The sequence below is a fragment of the Simochromis diagramma genome, unplaced genomic scaffold (assembly GCF_900408965.1).
Source record: "Simochromis diagramma unplaced genomic scaffold, fSimDia1.1 OVJJ01000302.1, whole genome shotgun sequence".
Classification (NCBI taxonomy): domain Eukaryota; kingdom Metazoa; phylum Chordata; class Actinopteri; order Cichliformes; family Cichlidae; genus Simochromis; species Simochromis diagramma.
This window is the reverse complement of record NW_024386792.1, coordinates 10925815-10947066: the sequence shown is the minus strand read 5'-3', so window position 1 is coordinate 10947066 and position 21252 is coordinate 10925815. Positions and strand designations below refer to the sequence as shown.

At 39.2% G+C, this 21252-nt stretch overlaps 1 long non-coding RNA gene across 1 annotated transcript; it reads left to right on the top strand.

The window, feature by feature from the left end:
- Positions 1–736: 736 nt before the first annotated feature.
- On the top strand, positions 737–17597 carry LOC120729045. Its single transcript, XR_005694838.1, has 4 exons — positions 737–1010; positions 5287–5473; positions 17052–17204; positions 17340–17597. It is a non-coding gene; the product is annotated as an uncharacterized LOC120729045 (long non-coding RNA).
- The last annotated feature ends 3655 nt before the right edge of the window (positions 17598–21252 follow it).

Sequence of the window (21252 nt, the reverse complement as noted above, 5' to 3'; positions counted from 1 at the left end):
GCTTTAAACATCCATGACCCAGCTCACAACACACCACCTACCTACAATTTGTGTATCCTCCAAAACATCTTGAATATCACACAAAAGCCAATCTGGCATAGGATAACAGACACAGGCTCAACATGAACTCACTAAATATATACACACAAGTTTGTCATGCATTGTGTGTGTGTGTGTGTGTGTGTGTGTGTGTGTGTGTGTGTGTACGCACACACATGCACAGTTACATTAAATAACTAAATAGTGAACTTGTAACTTTTAGGAGTCCTCAGTACTATTTTTCCAACTTCAATATTTCAACAGAATAAAATGCTGTGAGTTTGAAGAAGTGACAAATAAATATTCTACTAAAATGAAGTCTTAAATATCAGAACGCTTTCATGGTGGACTTTTTCTGCTTTCTTGCAGCTTGTCATCTGCATGGAGGCATTTACTGAGATTAGTAGCAGCCTTTTGGAGTTTTTGTCAATAAATATTTGAAAATAATGTGGCTCTAGTTCTACCGACTCTGTTCTACTACCTCTTGAATGATGCAGTGAATGAGTTTAGGGTTGATATGTTCATCAAGGTGTGGCTGTTTCTCTCTGTCAGCCCTATACAGCAGCTGTACCATCATTACAAAGACATGAAATTGTGCTTGTAATTTTTTTAGAGAAACCCTTCATTGCTAAGCTTTCTAACTGGAGGATGTCACAGACAGCAGCCTTGGTGCATAACTGCAGTTTAACAAGCTGAAAGAACAAGCTGCGCATCTCACCTTTGTAGGGAAATTCTGACGTCAGCGATCAAGCAAGTAGTTCAAAAGCAGTAGGAACATTTCTAGGATTTTTTTCAAGTCTCCTGATGCTCTGAATCTGGTTCATTTCTCTTTTATTTAGTTAACCGTAGTTTTCGCTGTGAAACAGCAGTGCTTAGTGGCTTTATGAGAAATTGGAATTGAACAGGATTTGGTTCATCTCCCTTCTACGCAGTGTCAGCTCTACTATCAGGGGATCGTGAGTGCTGAAAGCGTAAGTCTGCTTTTGATTTGATTGCTGTTTGCATTGTACACTGAACTGTGCTCCCATATCCTTATGTTATTTAGTTGCCAAGGTAAAGAGGCGAGGAGAGAGGTGTGTATGTTGATTTTAACAACAGTGGCAATTCATGAAAGCTGAAGTTCAAAACATAGAAACTAAGCTTTGGGAGACGTTCTGCTTGTCAACAACACCTTCTTCACCTCAAACTAAGAGACAATCAGAAGCATATTTGCATTACTGAGTGCCTTCTGGAATTTACAAAGATCAATATAATCCAGTACTGTATGTGTGTGTGAGAGCGAGTGTGCGCACGTGTGTGTGTGTGTTTGTTTGAAGTTTTTCACTCAGAGTGTGTATATTCACTTGTACATTAAGTGAGTTTTGCAGTGTGTTGCTTCCCCTGACAAATCCCCCAGGTGGACTGCTTTATTACACTCCTTCTCTGTTTCTCATGCGTGCATGCGCGCACACACACTTAAATGCTTTCACAAATGTGCTCAAACACACACAGCATGGCGATAGCTGAGTCACTGATCATCCCTGCTCTTTTGTTCCTCATACACCTGCTCAGCTTACCACCTCCCACTCATATGTATGGACTGACACAAACATACACACAAACACACACTGGTAAACACTCAACACCTCCAAAAAAGCTCAGGCAACTCAGAACTTAGTTCCCATGAGAGGAGCAGTGGGGGAAATAGAGACTGAACCAATGTAAGAAAAAAAAACAACCAAAAAGCAAAAATCCCTTTATTCTGCTTTTCTCTTCCTTTTCCTACTTCCTCTCCCCTGTTGTATGCTTCCTCTTCTCGCCTCCTTTCTGCCTCACTATTCCCAGCTACTTTTATGTCTTTTTTTTCTTTCAAATCTTGTCTTCTTTATTCCTGAACATCCTATTTTCAAGTTGTTGTTTTTTTTTATTGGATTTTAAACTCTTATCTCTTCTCTCCCAAACATTGAGTTACTGTTTCTCCTCAGGTAATAATAACAACTTCCTTCATGACAGAGATTTTGTTTACCTTTTGTTGTTTACCAAATTTAGCCATTTCTCCCTCCATTTCTCAGGATAATAGGACCAGCATGAACACACAGAAAGAACCTGCTACAGTGAGATGTCACCCATTTTACATCTGCCACTGTGGCTTGCTACTTTAGAACACACGTGTGTGTGTGCGGTCACTTCATTGCACATGCTAGCTTGCCCGTTCGCTTCATTGGCTGCCAAACAGTTAGCTTTGCTCTCTGAGCACAGACGTTTTCCCCTGCCAGAACAGTTTGTCCCAATTTTCCACTGAGAAACTCTTAGAAAATTTTTAGGGAAATGTGCTTGTCTGTTTGGTGTGTATGTTGGTATGGAGACACATTCCAATAGCTCCATATTACCTACAAAAAAATGAAAATGTTTAAATATAGCATATTAGCTGCAAAAGATTTGAAAAACCTTGGACAATTTTAAGTGCCAGATTGAGGGAATTCAAAGAAATATTGCTATGCCTGTAGTTTCAGGTTTAATCGATGTAGGAGAAATAATTGTTTTATGCAATGCTGTCCCTTTCAGAGGAGACTGTACCATCTACCTGAGGGCAAAAAGGGCAAGTGATGATTTAGAGGATGAATGAATTTTACAGCTTTTTTGTTATTACAATTTCATATCAGGAGCTGTTTATAGTCTAAAATTGCATCATCCTGTTTGACTATTCGGAGGATTTTTTTTGTCCTTTTGACGATCAGCTATTGAAAAGATGCCACCTTTCTACTACGTGTAGATGGGTACAGATAGATGTTTACGAATAATGTTAGGTTGTGTGTTCACATGGGATCAATTATAGAAGGCAAGTGTCATCTTTTGCCTGTAGACAAAAACAGAATCTCAGAACATTAGCACTGCTGTTGTTTATTGCCTGTCTAGGCTTACAATTAGGTTTCAGCTCTTACAAATCCCATCTTGTGACACTGCATCTCTTTACCTCACTTACGCTTCTCTTCCTCACATTACTCTCTTGCTATATTCTCAACATACCTAGCCTGTAGGGAAATCAGATTTGTATAGTTTTATAACTGATTATGCAGAATTCTTATAGAACCTGACTATGTTTCCATCAAAATAGTTTTATATGGTTTTTGTAATAAACTGCGATGAAACGCTTCCTGGTGGCCTGTCAGAGAGATTCATAAATGAGTCTTTAGGGAAAGTATGCAAATGAAAAGCAGCAATCTTAACTACTTAAAGACTAAATATGAAAAAAATAAGCTGCTCTGCTTTTGAACTTTATATATCCACATATTAATTTCTACAATCTAACAAGGAAATCTAACCACTAACTACCAGACAGACAGACACAAGGCATGAAAAGAAACACAAAGAATCAGCACACTAATTGGGAGTGTGATTGTCAGAAAGGAAAACACAATATTACACTGTAATATTGTGTTAAATTAAACAGAGGAGAAAAGCTGAACATTACCTGAAGCAGCCAGTAATTGAGGAGGTAAATTTGGGATTTAGTGAAATCCAATTTCGCCGAGGAGGAGAAATTAGACTTGCACCATGTTATCAGTTTATGGAAGGCACTCATGTGCCAGTGGGTTGCAGTAATGGTGAGGATGCCATGATGAATCTAACAGTGAATGGTTTCACTGAAGGTCGGGTCAGCCTGTTGGAGAGGGGCAGCTGCTCGACAGAGTGGATTCTTTCTGTTCAAGGTAACAAAGAAACATGTGGTAACAAAATAACTCAACATTGTGTATTGGGGATTGGACTTTTAGAGGAATAAAAAATGTTACTGACTCTGTGATTTCAAGCATTAGTTATGTCAACAATGAGAGGTTGGGTCTAAGAGAGAGAGATTTTTTTTTTCTTTATGGAAGTCATTTTCTGCCTTTAAGGATTTTTTTCTCTCAAGGATATGTGTTTGTGTGAGGTTAATGTGAGAGCTCCCTTTTTTCTCTAATATGCATTAGATTAGGGGGAACAATACACATCTAATAAACCATCTCGAAGCTCCTGGAGGTATTAGTTACCAGGGATCTGCCTTTACACAGGAGGGGAGCTTCCTGGTAACTAGTGATTACACAATTTGCTCTTCTGACCACTAATCACTTTTTAATTACTAGAAGGGCTCTAGAGTGACTCTGGGTTTTTGTGTCGATAAGCTGATGTAAGGTTGAAAAGCGTGAATGGAAATGGGTGATAATGTGCAGGTCAAAAGTCTTGTAGCTGACTGTCTTCACTTATGTTATTGTTGTTCATAAGTTTAGTGTTGCTGGTTTGATGCCCGGCTGCTTCTGTGTCCTTGGGCCAAATAAACCCCGAGTTGCTCTGTGATGTATTCACTGGGGTGTGAATGTATATGAATATTAGAGAGAAAGCACTATTATTGTAAAATGAGTTATAGTGGGTGACAAGATGGACTTTTTAAAATTAAATTTGACAGAAACTAGAAATATGTTTTTTTGGAGACGGTAAGCAAACACAGTTAGACTCTAATTAAACACCATATTTGGGGTATGACACCTAAATTCTCTAATTAGAAACCATATGTTACACCACTCGTTCAAAGAAAATATTAAAATTAAATTCAAGCCACATCTGGTCTTTACAGCTCGACTTGTTCCTGCCTGCATGTGTTCTCATATAGTTTGTAGGAAGTAGTACCAACTTTTTTACTGTGTCCTGGACAAGTTAAAACATCTCACACCAGTAATATTAGACAAAAGAATTGACAGGACATTATTGAATGTTATTCCCAAGTCGCTCCAATATCTCTATCGAATAAAGACACAGGTGTCAATAAGATAACATTCATTTTTAATTAGCAAGGAAAAATCTTTGAATTGACACATTGTCCTCACTTTCAGGAGATTAGGATATTACTATTATTTCAGTTTGCACACATAAGGGAAAAATACCCCAATTGAAAAAATAATCCCAGATTCCACTGTAGGTCTTGCTGGAGATCTTGGGATTTAAGATGCTGTGAATTCAACTTCAGCATCCATAGTTTAAACCCATCTTCTTTTTCCAACTCATTAAAAAAAAAAAATCACACTTTTTTGCAGTTACATCTATGAGTATTTGTTACTTACGTTTTTTGTAATTTTGCCTCCGTATGTTACAGTTTATTTTAAATCAACCAGACCATCAATATTCAGCTATGATTACAGGCTTTTTACAAAAAAGGTATAGCATTATTAACTGTTTGGGAATTACTGCCATTTCTATATATACCCTGTATGCTTGTTCTCTCCCATCTGCCATTAGGCAAGAGTCAGTGACAGATGGATGGACAGGCCACCAGTCCATCACAGGGCCACCTTTACACCTACAGACATTTTAGAATCACCATATCACTAAAATGCCTGTCTCCGGAGTGACGGATGGAGCTGGAATACCGAGTTAAACCACACTGTGACAACAGAGACACAGGAAGGCCCCAGCCAGCTTGCAGGTTTGAACTCATAACCGAACACCGTTTTTTTTTGCTCTGAGAAAACAGTGCTAACCAACCTTGCGCCACTTTAATTAGTATGACTGCTTTGTTTCTCCAAACGCTTGCTTGGTGCTGTAACATTTTCTGGCATTCTTGCACTCTCAAGCACTGCTTACTGATTGGTCACAGGAAATCTAGCTATGGAAGCATTGTACTTACTGACACAGGACTGCTGGATGTGCTGGGTGTGGAGATATGGAGTTATATTTACATTTTTTTTAAAATAAAGGATCCATCTGTTGTCACTGACTAATTTGAGAGTAAGAGCTGAAGATGATGAAAATGACTTTGACTGAGCATCTAAGAAGGAGGAGTGTTTGCAGTAGATCTTTTGAATGTTCTCAAGACATGTTTGGTCATGCAGGGGACACACAGAAAAGACCACAGGCTTTCAGATGATTCACCTACAACTAAACTATACCTGGGTGCATGCACAAAGTTTGAAATATGTGTAGACATTCTTGTTGTTGCATTAACAAAGATATGGTCTACCAATCTCAATCATGGTAAATATGTGAATTTTTTTGCCACATTTTCACTTTTTCATATCTTATCCACCTATAAGCTGTAGATATTCCCTTAATTCAGAGTACTCTGAAGTTGTGTGTTTGGCTTTGTTGGCAACCCAATATTCAGTCTTCGTGAATAATATGTCTTGCCTGGCTTGGATGTTCACTAACATTACTATGATCTCATCCTCAAAAAAACATCGCCTTTTCTCTTTCGATTCACAGGTATCCCTGACTAAACCCTTATTTGTTCTCTTATATGAGGGGAAATCACAAGGCGGTACCAATTTAAGTAGATCATATGTGCTTAATTCTTTGACTTCTCAGCACCTTTTTTGAAGTCAGCGCTACTGGAAATTGCTTTAACTCCAAGTTCAAGTATATATATATTTTTTATCAATATTTTCATAAATGCAGTCCCTGGCTTTTGGACCTTGATTTGGAGATTAGATGGGGGCAGGAGTTTGAAGTCGGTTTAAGCGATCTCTGCAGTCTGAGGTCATGTCATGTTTTAAGTGTAACAGAATGACAGCCACTTAGCATAGCAGAGAATCTTTCCTTGTATCATTTTTCAGAAGTTCAGTGATTTTTGAGCCATCTTGACAGGACTTGACACAAAGAGAACCAGTTGCAGAAAGCCTGATATTTTACATGAAATCAGCTTTGGTTTTGAGCATACTGTGAGTTTAATAGTGTTAATGATTTGTAAACATTTGCTCAAAATAACAGTTAACAATCAGACAAATCTCAGCAAGATGCCTATTGCCTCAGCTGCACTTATCTTGGTTGGTAACTCCTTAATGTGACATAAAGTATGGTTCTTGGATAAGGTTGCATATGATTTCTTTGAAATCACTTACTACTTGGCTATAATCCTTGTGACTTAATTATCGAGAACACGATCACTAGTATTATGTTCCTTCAGAGAACTCTTGAAAAATAAAGCACACTCGTTAAAAAGAAAAAAGAAAAGTTTACTAATATTTACTGCATCTGTGAACTGAGTTTAATCAGAAGATGACTCTCATCATTCATCACATCCACCTTGTTGTGTGTGTGTATGCGGTATATATGCTTACGGTATATACAGTAAGCATATATACATAATACAATAAGCAGTAGCGGTGGAACAAATATCTGATCCTATGTCAAGTGGCTGGTAATAACTCTTGGTAAAGGAAAATAGCCAGCATGGTTTAGAAATGCAATTTAGAGACTGAAGTGTTTCTACTTTTGACAGTGTTTTGGCCATATGCTCATTAAATCACCACTAATATAAGTTATTGAAAAGAAATGAACAGAATTCACTGGAAGTAGGAAAAAAAAAACAAATATACAAAAAAACTTTTTATTTTTATTTTGCATCCACAGGCAGCACCAAAATGTGGAAACAACACTGACTGCAGAATGAGGCATTTCATTTAACTACACCAATACGGAAACCTTGTAAACAATGTGACATTCCTCCTATTAAGATGCAGCACTCAATTATTCACCTTTGGTATGTGATGTACTTCCCCAAATGCTAATACGAAACTTGATTTAGTTGGATATAAGACAATGAATATGTCACAAAGTGATACAAAATACACACAACGTGCAAGCAGACGTGATAAAAGCTCCACAGAATGATACTCTTATTAGGCCGACAGTGTGTGTCTGTCTCAGCAGGATTCTTTTCCGTATCTCTGCACACTTCATGGAACTGAATCTCATTGTGGGAGATTCAAGATATATATCTTGATATATCCATCCATCCATCCATCCATCCATCCCATCCATCCATCCATCCATCCATCCATCCATCCATCTATCCACCTAACTGTTTTTGTAGTTTAGGATTGCAAAGGGGCTGGAGCTTATCTGGTTAACTGGACAGGTCACCATTTATCACTGGGTGACCTTGATTGACCCATTCAAAAGGTACCTTACCTTAACTGCTGAAATCCCCCACCCTTAACACTTATCCATACACATGTGCCCCACAAAAGCACACATTGTCATCAAAACGCACACTGATAAATTGTCTATGGAGAAAGGAAGAGAGAGAAAATCCTATGTGTGCGTATTCATCCTCCTTACTCCCAACATCCCTGCACCTGACCTTCAGTGTTATTAGGGAGCCTTCTTTATTCCTGACACTCTCACAGATCTTCCCTGAAGAAAGCAATTCATCCATTTTCCAATAACTTCCCACCCAAGGCAATTATGTCTGTTTTTCTGCCACCTCTCCGCTTCTCAATAAAGTGCTCATAAATGGGGAGGGCAAAGATGTGAGAAGTGATTTTGAAAAGATTGCTCTGTGTGTGAGGAAATGAGACAGTGTGTGTGTGTGTGTGTGTGTGTGTGTGTGTGTGTGTGTGTGTGTGTGTGTGTGTAGGAGAGAGGGTGAGAGAGTGTTCTGTTAAGAGATGTGTGAGGATAGCAAAAGTGAAAGTGATATTAAAAAGCAGAAGTTAAAAGGAGACAATGATTGAAGGGTTGGGTGGCAGATGTTGTGAATTTGATATGTCTGAAGTACAGAGTTTGTGTTCAGCTCAGCTGGGTTCAGGCATCGCTTCAAGGCAATGCAGTCACATGAAAATAAAAACTTTGGAAAAGGGGAAAAAAGCTACATAGAAATTTTACTGGTTTCCTATTAAGAGTAAAGCATGTTTTTATTTAAGTAGTACTCAAAAACAAGTAAAGAATTTTCTTTAGACAAATATCCAATAACATACTGTACAAGTTTCCATTTAATCTCGATATAAATTTACTTGTCAGTGTCTTAAAATATAGAAGCATTTCGCATGCAGTGACTTCCACCATGCAATCCTGTGTTTTTAATGCCGTGCAGCATGAAAGCCTGATGATCATGTCTGTACAAAAGTGGTTTTCTGTCTTGTCTCTTGTGTACAGAGGTTATTCCAGATTCCCACAATCTTTAAATGATATTATGTAATACAGATGATGAAACTCCCAAATTCATTGCAACTTGAGGCTGAGAAGAGTTATTATTAAATTATTAAAGCATTTGCAGTTTCTCACACAGTGCTGAAAACCTCCCCGTTTTTACTTCTGAGAAACTCTGCCAGTCTATGATGCTCCTGTTATACCCTATTATGTTACTCCATACAGAAAATGTGTACATCTGTGTGTCCTTGAAATATTTTTCAGTTACATCTCTGCTTTAATGATTTACCTTTGTCTTACTTTTGTTTTGTGCGGCTTTTTTTATATTTGAAATATTGGGTTGTAGCTGTGTGCTGATAAGTGTGTTTACTGATCTAAAAACATTATTCAGTTAGGGTCAATAGCACAAACCAAACACTGGATCTGCATTAAAAAATAATAAAAATAAAAAAGAATAACGGTGTGTTATTCTAAGCAGTTAAACAACAGTGTTAAACAACATAATGAAGAAATGAAATACATCTTATTCATCCGTGATTTCCCAAATTGTACTTTTCAAGCTGTTATGATGGCCTGTGGGTACATTTTAAAGTCACTATTGGTTGTCTAAACAGATATGTAGAACTAGGAATCCCAAAATCCTTGCGGTAACTCAGCTGCGTTGCTACTTTAGACGCTGTGTGTAACCATGTGTGTATACACTATATGCACACACGAGAAACCCCATTTTCTCATTCTTTAAAGGTGAAAACCCCCCAAAATGCAACTCGTTTATTAAACTGATCGTTTTATCCTTTTAAAAATAGAAACTCTGTTTAGATTTGATGCCAGCAAAACGTTCCAAAGCGATGATGCAGGGGCATGTTTACAAGAGCGTTACATCACTTGCGTAAGTGTTTGGGAACCAAGCAGACGAATTGCCACGGCTTTGAAAGTGAAATGTTTTCCCATTCTTGCTTGATATAGGATTTCAACTGACCACTAGTGCGGGGCCTTGTTTATGTTGTGTGTGCTTCAAAGAAGGACCAAATACAGAACGTGAAGAAACAAAACAGCTAACAATAATACAAAAGAAAAAAGGAAAAAAGCAAATTATCTGAAAAAGTCATCTGAAGGAAAGATGCAAAGAGGAGATGAGAAGGGAGTAACACAAGAATGCAGGTAGGTGGACAAAAGAATTTAGTAAAGGAAAGGGGAAAAACAAAGAGGCAAATACACCAAAGTCATTAGGAAAGGTTCAAGGTTATTGTTAGTGTCCCACTTTGTAATAGTTGATCTGCAGCAAGAGTTTGCATAACAGAAGACTATAGACACAGGGGCAACATTATCAACAACAGCAACAATAAATCAGAGAAGTAATGCAAGAAAAGTAGATAAGAGCAAAAGTGCAAGTGTGAAACCATTAAGTGCAGCACTTAGGATGAGACATGCCCTGAAACCATGACCTGAGGGCAGCAGCTCACACTCACTATAGGGTGGATGATTCAAGCACCCTCATATGTCAATAGTCATCCTAAGCACTGTCTGATATTAATGGCCTTATAATTTCATAATTATCAAGCAAAATAATGATATGAAATCTTAAAACAGATATTCTGTGAAGCAGCAGAGACATTCATAATTATTACATAAAAAACGAACTGCTTGACTTAAATGTAGCATCAGCATGGGAATGAACAATACCCAACATTGCTCATTTTTTGTGTTGTCTTTTCATTATTTTAATGTCAATGTCAAAACCTCTGGTAACAGTTTGTAGCAATCTTGGTGATTTTTAGATCTTTTGATAGATGGAGGAAAGACTGCTTTCACCAAGCCACTAAGTCATCCGTCATATATATGCATAGATCGAGACATGGTTAGATGCTTAAGCATACACAGCTGTGAGCGTATAAATGAATATTTACTGGATCGTCTTCTGAATGATCTACAGCTGCATGTGCTCAGCCCCGCAGAGGCTTCAGCCGGGCGAGATGAAGGGGAGAGTGGGTGGAGTTAGGAACTCTGGACAGAGGCAATCATCATCTCACGATGACTCTTAAATCTAACCCAGAATCAAAGATAGCTTGATCCTTTGCATTCAGCCTCCAAGGCCAGAGCACCAACTTCTTTGAGGACTGCATTCATTATGCAACAGCATGAACTTTGTTGCTATAACTACCTATCAGATAAACTAAATCTCATTGCTTTGCTCAGGCTGCAATTTATATTTTTTATAGTATGTAAATAACTTTAGGTACTACTCAGTCAGTATTTTTAGAAACGTTCTAGTAATGACTCTGACTACGAATGTGCAGAGAGTGTGTTGAATTATTTATTTGTCTATTTTGCAGTTGACCAAATGAATAGCCCCATTTGTAATGTGAGGCTGCCGCTCACAGTGACAACCTCACAGATACAGTAATTATCACCAGCTCAGTGTTTCACCTGCTCCTTTCACTGCTTCTTTTTTTAGCCTCCTTAAGCTAATTGTTTAGCCCACCAATGCTTATCAACCTTGTTTCAAGCAGCAGCAAGCACTTGTCTTCGCACACACACAAAAACACACACACAGGCACACGCAAAGGTTTGATAAAGCCATGGATACTACTTGCAAGGAGACAAGATGTTAGCAACCACTTAGGAGAGCATTGAGGGTAATGACACGTATAGTATTTATTTTTTCTCACTTGTGGGTGGAAACCGATAAAAGGAGAATGACTGTTGGACCCACATTTACCAGGTGGATGGAAAATATCTCCAAATGACTTTAAATTGTACATTCAGTATATGTTATAGTCATTTTATGCTCTTAGCAAAAATTATTAACGAGCACACAGAAAGCTATTTTTGTCTGCTTTCTTATTCACAAGGGGTCACCACAGCCGCATGTTTTGATATGGCCGTTTTTACACTGACACAACCCCAAAGGGACTGTGTCAGGAAGGGATCTAATGGTTGTAAAGCAAATGTGTAAACCACTAAACTAAAGAGCCACTCTTAAGCATAAAGGAAATAGCAAGGTATTGTTTAGAAAATGAATGTGCCTATTCTACTGTTTTTCTACTGTTTTCTTTAACCTTAATATCACAACTAAACAGTGTGTTAAGATGCTCTGTTTGCCTCATTTGCGAAGGGAAAATATGTGATGTATTGTATGAGATTATACTTCATTATTCAATTGGTTTTCCATTTTGGTCTAGGAAACACTTATAAAAAGGGAAGAGGATTATGAGAGAGGCTGGGAAAGTAATGTGTGCCAGCTGATATCCAGGGAATTCCTGAATAAATTAAGCACACAATCTCTCTTTCTCTCACAGACATACGGGCACAGAAACACATGCGAGCACACACGCAATCACAAATACACAAATGACTGACCCTTAGTGTTCCCACGACATCTGTTACAACAGAGTTCAGCTAGTTGTTGTAGAAAAGCCAAAGTGACCCACCCCAGAACATAAGAGGACTTCACAAAAATATTGTAGTGGTTTGGCACACAACAGAAATAGATGAGTGGATATGAGAGGCTTTAGTGGGACTGGGCCATTTTTGTCGTTTTATTAGCAAGTGATTAGCAGTACTTTTAGTATATTTATACCATGGATGACTCAGGCACTCTTAGCTTATAAAATACCAATTTCTCTCATTTAAAATATAAAAACAGGGTGGGTCTTCTCTATTCGCATGAGTTCATCATAACATTAAAACAGCCTTTCCAATATTGTGGAGGTCACCTTCCACTAATACCTCTGGCCTGTCAGGGCATGAACATTGGACCTCTGACACAGGGAAATTGGCAACAGATCTTTGAGGTCTTGTGGATGTTTGACCTGTGATCTGGGGTGTTATGGAGGCTGGGTCACCTTAGGCTCATTGTCATGTTCTTCAAGCTGTTCCCGAGATGCACGCGATCCTAATGGGGGAAGCCCTGATGTCTGAGCGTGCTGTTGCCACGGGAAGCATAAATGTGTACGTGTGTGGTCTCTAGCAATGTTTACATGGATGGTCTGTGTCAAAGTAACATCCAGATGAGTGCCAGGTCTCGATCTTTCCCAGCAGAGCATTGCGGTGTAACACGACGATCAATGTCATTCACTTTAACTGTCGGTGGTTTTAATATTGCAGCTGCTTCGTGTCCTTTACTCTATAATCAATAAATCCAATAAAAACCAAAAGCCAACTTCACTACCCAGTTTTTGGCACTCAGCACCAAGCACATTAGTTGTTGTAATGAAGATGTACAGTACATCTTTAAAACTGCACATCACAGATAGCAGCCAACTTTTGTCAGGAAGCTTTTGGGGGGGTTGAGTATTTTTACTTTTTTTTTTTTTTTTTGCGTAAGTTGAATATTAGGTGAACAAGCACATTTTAGGTGCAGGTGAGGTTAACCTAAAAGTGACAACTGAATGATAACGTCTGGACCGAGCCAGACATGCAGACACAAGTTGTCAATTAGGAAACATTTTTATTGTAATTACACTCAAGTTAGATCAGAGGAAGATTAGATGGCTCTTTGGAGCGTGAATAAGCACAGCAGTAGGCTCAGCTGGCAGAGCTTGCAGGTGGACTGATTTGGTAGCTGATGGCAAGCAGGTAAATAGAGCTGTACACAAATGAAGAAGTTAAGACTAGGAAGCAGGCAGACAGATGAAGAGAAGTTGCAGCTTGGCTGGACTGGGAGTCGAGGAGGTGGAGTAGTCCAAGTACAAGAAAATAAAATTACTTCTAAGCAGAAAACACAAAACAGACACACCTGAATAAGAGTGACTGGAGGCCTAGCAATAGATATACTGCTGATTTGATTGGCAACAGTTGTGCATGTTAATTGGAGCAGAGCTGTGGGAAGATGCAGGGTTTGCTACACCTATGACATTCAAACATACAAGACAGACAAGTAAAGAAAACAAGAGTCACAATGGAAAGGGAAAGCAAATGGTGAGAGGAGAAGGTATGCAACCACAGCTGTGACACATGAATGGACCACCTATCCAGTGTATCTGTGTAATGTTATCTCATAAAATTCAACCATAAACAAACCCCAATGATCATCATTGCTAACGGGTTATATATATCATCGTGATAATTACTGTTCTATTTATCACTTGTAAAATGTAGTCCAACTTAAGTTTGACAAGCTTTAGTTGCTATAATAAAAGCACATGTCAAACTGGATCATCTCATCAGCGGGAAGAGAAAATAGAGAAACTATGCTTGTCCACTTTGTATAAATTACACAAAACGACACAGTAAGAACACGCAGGGCAAACCGCTAAGATGTGATTTTTTGTAGTCCATCTTTGAAACATTATTTTTCCACAGCAGCCCCACGTAAACAACATCTGCTGTTGCATAATTAAGTAGTCTAGTGCAAGTGCAGTTGGATTTCTCTGTGCACCACAGGCTTTTTTTTTTCATCAGTCCATCTGAATTCTCCTTCACATCTTTCTGTGACCTTATGGTGTTTTCCATGGAGGTTAAGAAAAAGTTTTTAGGAAAAGGTAGGAAGGTACTTTTGACTATTTGACCACAACCTCTCATTTCTGTTAGTGCCACAGTGTTGTCTCCCACAACTCTGTGACATTGAAGCAGCCTACAGAGTCTAACAGCCCTGAAACTGAAGCAGCTCAATACAATTAAGAAAGTCTTAGTGGGTGGCTCAGTGGTGCTGTGGTTAGCACTAAGACCACAAAGAAAAAGGTTGTGGGTTTGAGCGACAAATAGTATAACGATGAACACAACTTCCAGATCAGTAAAATCACACCAACCCAGAAGCTGTTAAACATGAAATAAATCATCATTTTGAACATGTAACAATAAGAGTAATAATGTAGAATCAGGTCAATAAGGTCCCACTCAGGCCTAGAGAGCAGTCTGCAACCATCTGGTAGCTGTTGGTTATGAGGGAAAAATGCATATTCCCAAACCAGATGTGAGTGGTTGTTGGAGTCCCAGTCCCACAGGCCAACCACTGGTGGCTAGGAAGAAGCATGCATTTCTCAACTGGTTGGCAAAAACCTCCTTGGGATCGCTTTGATCGGTAGCATATTGCTAAAAATGTGTGACAAAGTTGATTGGTATGTGATTTTGGACCAACTTGCTTATTAGGATGATGGTCAAGCTTAAAAACTGTCTGGAATGTTCCCTGATGGTTTACATTCACTGACTGAATGCCAAAAAGTGAGGGAGAAGCAGTGAGGAAACACCAGGAAAAAGGGGAATATATCAAAAAAACAAACCAAACACATCAACATTTCTCCTCAGCCTGCATCTGAGATCCAAATGAGCGCTCCTCAAAACATGGATCACGTATAAGTCAATTCATTCAAAAGGGTAGTTTCTACTGAGAGACGTTTGCATACAGAAACTACATCGCAGTTTGAATGGAAGTGAAGACCTTGTCAGAGAAAATGTCCAGCTATTCTCTGTAGAGTAGAGAAACAGTGAAAAGTCTAGTGCAGACAGGAAATGGAGACCGTTTGCCTTCAAAGTAAAGTTGCGCCTTGTGAAACTTGCTGGCTGCAGCTCTGAGGCACAACTTTTACTTTGAAGGCTAAACTTCTCTGTTTGCAAATTGTGACATGCCTCTCTGAAGTTGTTCAACTGCTTAGCTAGTATTTGCAGAAAGACAACATGCAAGTGTGGAAATCTGCTACCAACCAAAGTAATCAGGAAGTTTTTTGGTGCTGCATGAGCCAGCAAATTCCAGGAACCTCTGCCAGCCAGTCAGAGAATACACATATTTCCCTAGCAACCAGTGATGGTATCATTTCAAGCAAACACTCTCTAAACATACAGGGTTTTTTTTAAGCAAGATGGCAGTGACCCCACAACTCGGAATTAGATAAGTGGAAGATGATGGATGGATGGATGGATGGATGGATGGGGTTTTTTTTAAACCAAGCTGGCGATGGCCCTACGACCCTGAATTGGATAAGTGGAAGAGGATGGATGGCTGGCTGTGGTGAAAACCAATGGGTGATGTCGCAGTAGCAATGGCCATCTTTTACACCATCTATTTTCTGAACCGGTTGGGTGGGGTCTTTCTGTGTTTTCAAAGCTTAATCTGACTTCCTCTGACAGTCAAGCGTCATGCATGTTAGGTTAATTGGTGATTCTTAACTGGTGATTCCAAACTAGCCATAGATCTGACTGTCTTTCTGTGTTACCCCTGTGATTGAATGACAACCTCTCTAGGGTGTACCCTGCCACTTACATAAAGTCAGCTGGGATAGGCTCAGTCAATAGCTCAGCAACTCTGAACAGGATAAACAGTTAAGAAAATGGATGGAAGAGGGTTTTCTTTAATCACTTACATCTATTTACAGCTTTTTTTGACTGTGACATGTAAAAATGTCTCTGGTACAAAAGAAGAAGATATAGCACAAAAAAAGGTTTCAACTTTATATGTTTGCAAACGTTGCCGGGATCAGTTTGTTATAGTTTATTTTAAATTTGTTAATTTATTACAAATATAGAACATCACCAGCCTTATCCTTTAACAGTTCCACCATTGGAATATTACAAGTGAAACATAGTCCATTTGCTTTCCACCTGCACTTATAAACCATTAGTACCACATTAGGTTATGTAACATTATAACTCTGAAGGCATTTTACTCCCTTGGTAAAGCCTAAAAGTTTTAGCCTCTTTTATACTAATGTAGCAATGGCCTGAGGTGGAACTTTTGTTGCTGTAATAATTACAGTATTGTGTCATTGTGGGAATTCAAAGGGTAAGGCAGCCCGCCGTGTTGTGATTGTCATGGAAACAGTTTTATAAACTGCACTTTGGCTTTATTTGTGCAGCCCCCTACCATCAATGCCACTGCCAGTCACAGTCTCACACAGAGTTTGACTCTAAAAGCTGTAAATATGAACCTTTTATCAGGATGTCCCATACACGGCATGTGCCGTAGAAGCATTAGAGACATTTAAATCGTTTTCTTTTTTATCTAATGTTTTCCAAATTGTACAAATTGTTTTGTTTTGCAAAAACCCACCTCAGGTCCTGCTCAGTTTGAGACGCTGACAATTTTGTGAAAGCTGTATTTTAGTGTGGTAGCTAATGGAAAAATCAATCTTGTATTATACCTGTAATTCTGGACAGCTTAATGATTGTAACGACTCTTACTCTTTCTCTCTCTCGCACAGGCAAATATAAAGGGAAGGAACAAAAATGAGAAAAAGCAACAAAGAGCAAAGAAGGAATGTGTCAACCAGTGTTTGCTTGCAGTTTTTCATTGTTTGTGTCTCAACACTCCCAGATGGCGAAATTGGTATACTGCTGAGAAGTCCAAGCCAAACGTTAGTATTGTAAAGCAAAGTTTGACACATACATTTTCTGTTTCTTATTGGCAGTGATGGTCAGCAATTCTCAAGAAAGCTCTGCAGCTCTGTTAATTATTTTTTTTTTTCTTTCTTTCCTTTTTTTTAATGCAGCAAGAAATAAATGAGGACCAACTGGTGACAGACTGTAGGCGGACAATGCTAGCCCGGATCCACCAACATGAAGCGTTCATTTTTGTTTTTCACCCACATTAGTCACATGGGGAAGGCATACATCTTAATCAAAACATTAATGGGAATTCATGATGCTTTGCCAGGCTTGTGGATTTCTGAGTACCTGACGGTGTTTAATACTCCACATGTATAAACTGAATTTTTCATAACAGCCTCACTTCTGCATCATAAAACATTGAAAAAAAATCAGTTAGGGTTACACAGCACTGTAAGAAAAAGTCAATTCACTTGATAAAGTAAGTACTTGACAGCCAGACAGAATATATTTTGACTTTTTTTTTTCTAACTTTAGGAGTGGCTCATGAATATAAATCAATGGTTAACTCTAAACCACTGGGGAAAGATATATGAAAATCTATTTGAAATGTTGTGGTAAGCAGATGTTGTTTTGAAGACTTTGTTTGTGAATTGCACTGTGCTGTGGACGATGGGTATTAAAGATGCAATAAGAGAATAGAGAATGGGCTGCAGAAGAAAGAGTTACACACAAGCGGAAAGCAAACATGTTCGCGGGCCTTTTTAGTCTGCAGATATACGCAAACTTCAGTGGCAGTGATACGTTTGAAGGGCTTAATAGTGGAGATTATCATGACACACACACAAACCCATAAGGTGTGGGTACACATTATGGGTCCGCTCCTCAGGAGTTGGCCCTTCTGTGACATTTGGAAAGGGCAGGAGGAGCATTACTCCCGCACACACACACACACACACTGCTTTGACCTCCACGCCATCAGGTGTCAGCATGGCCCCCCCGTACAGAAGCTCAATACTCAGATTAACATCAGGAATCAGGATTATCTTGCCCCTGCAGGGTTTGGACAGCACACACTCGTTTCACTTGGCTGTCCTATTGCTCTCAGGTGCCACCCACATAACCCCACACACACAAACACACACACACACATACACACGCATGGTAGTCAGACACACAGATATATAGCATGTGCACATACACGGACAGATTAAGAGTTATTGTTTGACATTTGCCGATAAAGGTTAATATAAAAAACTGCTTTGGCAACATGGGAATAAATATAGTAATTTAGGGTCCTCACATTTATAGCAGTGGGCATGAGTTTCAACCTTTGATTCATATTCATCAAAATGTAGCTTTTCCAGTTAATAAAAGCAGAAATAAATAATGCAACAATTCTGTTTATTTTCTGACATTCATAAGCCTATAAGACCCTTTGTGGAACATTATTTCTGCTACAGTGAACAGGCAGTTGAAAAACTGCCTCTAAAACATAACTCTGTCCCATCCTTGAATGTGCAGTCTTATATAACTATACCTCACCAGCCACCTCACAGTAAGTGAGCTTGTTCAAAATCGTTAAGGGGGCATCTCTTCCGCTTTTAAAATTGTCAGCTATAGCAAAGGATTGCCTGGCTTGACCAGTGCACTTCTCACAAGTCAGTCAAAATCAGATCATTGATTTCTTTGATGCAAGGTTTGAAGCAAGGGCAAGCTAAAAAGTGTCTGAACAAAGATATAGACCGCTGGCCTGGTTTAGAGCATGACAGCATGTCAGACCTCTACATCTCCTCTATTAGAGATGCTTCGTCCCATGATCTCTTCTATTTATATTTAACAAGTAAATCTGGATGCCTCTGCAGCCACTGTGTGCTTTCCATTCTGAAAGGTTAGCAGATAAGATATTGCTCTGAGACTGGGGTCAATACAGCAGGTTTGGTTGTTTTTATCTCCTCTGTCTGTCGGAGAGGCTGCAGCTTCTCTCCTTCGATGAGTCACTCGCTCGACTGCAGAAGAAATGAATGCTGTTCTACTGCCACCTTGTGGTCACTCCAATCCCCCCTCCACACACACACACACACACACACACACACACACACACACACACACACACACACACACACACACAGAAATGTACTTTTACTGTTGTAATACAGTGTATGCTGTGTGGCTTTTTGTGCTTTTTTTGTCCCGTGCTGTTTTAAATGGTTTAAGCTTTAGGTCCTGTTGAGCTAAATCTTAATGCCACAGCATACAGTACTAAAAGCGGGGGACACAATCTGCTGCTTCAGCCATTTTTAACAGGATATGCGTGTACAGCCTGGTCCATAAAGAAATCATGTTCAGAGTTCAGAATGGAACTTGCCCTTATCAGTTAAGGTAAGTAAGACCTTACTTAAGGGAAGCAAATCCCTTAAGTCCATTTTACTACAGCTGGTAGCGAAGACGCTGACACTGAATAATTTTGGAAAGAGATTAGAAAAAGTTACTAGTGGGTGGGGGTGGGGTTTGTACACATATTTATTCAGGTGTCAGAGTACTCTTGCCATTGTCAGTCAGGTCAGTATATAGTGCCTGTTCAGGTAGCTGCACACTTACTGAACCAGGACTGGAAATTAACTTCAGCTAGATGACACTGAGTATATTGACTGTGCCTATTGAATTTCTTTTCTTATTCCCAAAGTAATATTTCTTTTTTCAATAGAGTCATTGTTGGATAAACAAATAACTAAATCTGATATCATCCCTTGCTGTCACTGCTTCCTGAGTAAAGGCTGCAGGGTTCTATCTTGTTACATGCTGTATGTGTAGTTATAGGCACAGATGTTATACACCTACTTTACACATGTTTTGCAGTAGTACATGCCAGTTTGCACCTGCCTTTTCTTCTTTTGGTTTTTTAAGTGTCCAACAACAGTTCGACCCAGACACCTGAGAATTCAGTGCAGACAAATGTGAGAAGGGCACAGATAGATAGAAAAAGAAGATGAGAGAGAAACACAGTGTGTGTGTTTGTGTGTGTGTGGGGGTTTCTTTGTGTACAAGAGCTACTTTCAATTCAGAAGCTGTGACATGGAACTGTCAGTGAAGCCTAGAAGTGCTGACAGGTAACACACACACACACACACACACACATGCACACACACACACACACACACACGCACACACACATGCACACACACACACACACACACGCACACACAAACTTTGTTCACACTGTTGTAATTGAAAGCTGTCACTTTGAGATTTTCTCCTCCACAAGGATTTGCACTTGGCTGCGGCTCTGGGACTTCACTCATCTCCTCTTTTTGCTATTACTCCTCACCTCTAGACCCACTCTCTCCCTCTTTCTGCCACTGTAGTACATAATACACAACCCCCTTTGCTGTTTCCTTCCCATATACACTCACTCAACCAAAATCTGCCAAAAACAAAAAACAAAAACAAAGAAGAAGCAAAAACAACCAACTACTGATCCTCTATAAAGAGAGAATATTGACTGACTGACTGACTGCACATATTTGCCCGGGTTGTAGGCTGGAGAGCAACTGCAGTTATTTGGTAATGGTGTGATTGAGTCATCTGAAGCAGAATAGTTTACGCGTGTGACTTCACCATCCTTAATATTCCCAGACGTCTAAATCGTATCCCTCGCATTTCCATTCTCTCTCTGCTACGACTACACGGCGTAATTCATTAATTATGGATTAGGGCCTAAATTAGGTTAGCGCATCTTTAATCATTTATGTGGACTCACTTCTTTGACTGGCCCACTAAATCATTAAGTAAGAGTTTCGGAGATGCTAATTTGTTCTATGATCGGCATTGGACAACTGAAAGTTTTGATGAGCTGATGTACGTGCAGATATTGTTTGTAAGGACCGAGGGGGGGTAATGACACACCAAACCAAGGACTATGTTGAGATTTTGATATCAGCAACTCAGGTTTTCAATATTATGCAGGAACAGATGGAGGATAAGATTTTTTTACCCATAAATGTCCACCAACACAAAGTTCACAGGCACATACACACATACAGTACACCTATTCATATTTCCCTATCTCCATGTAGC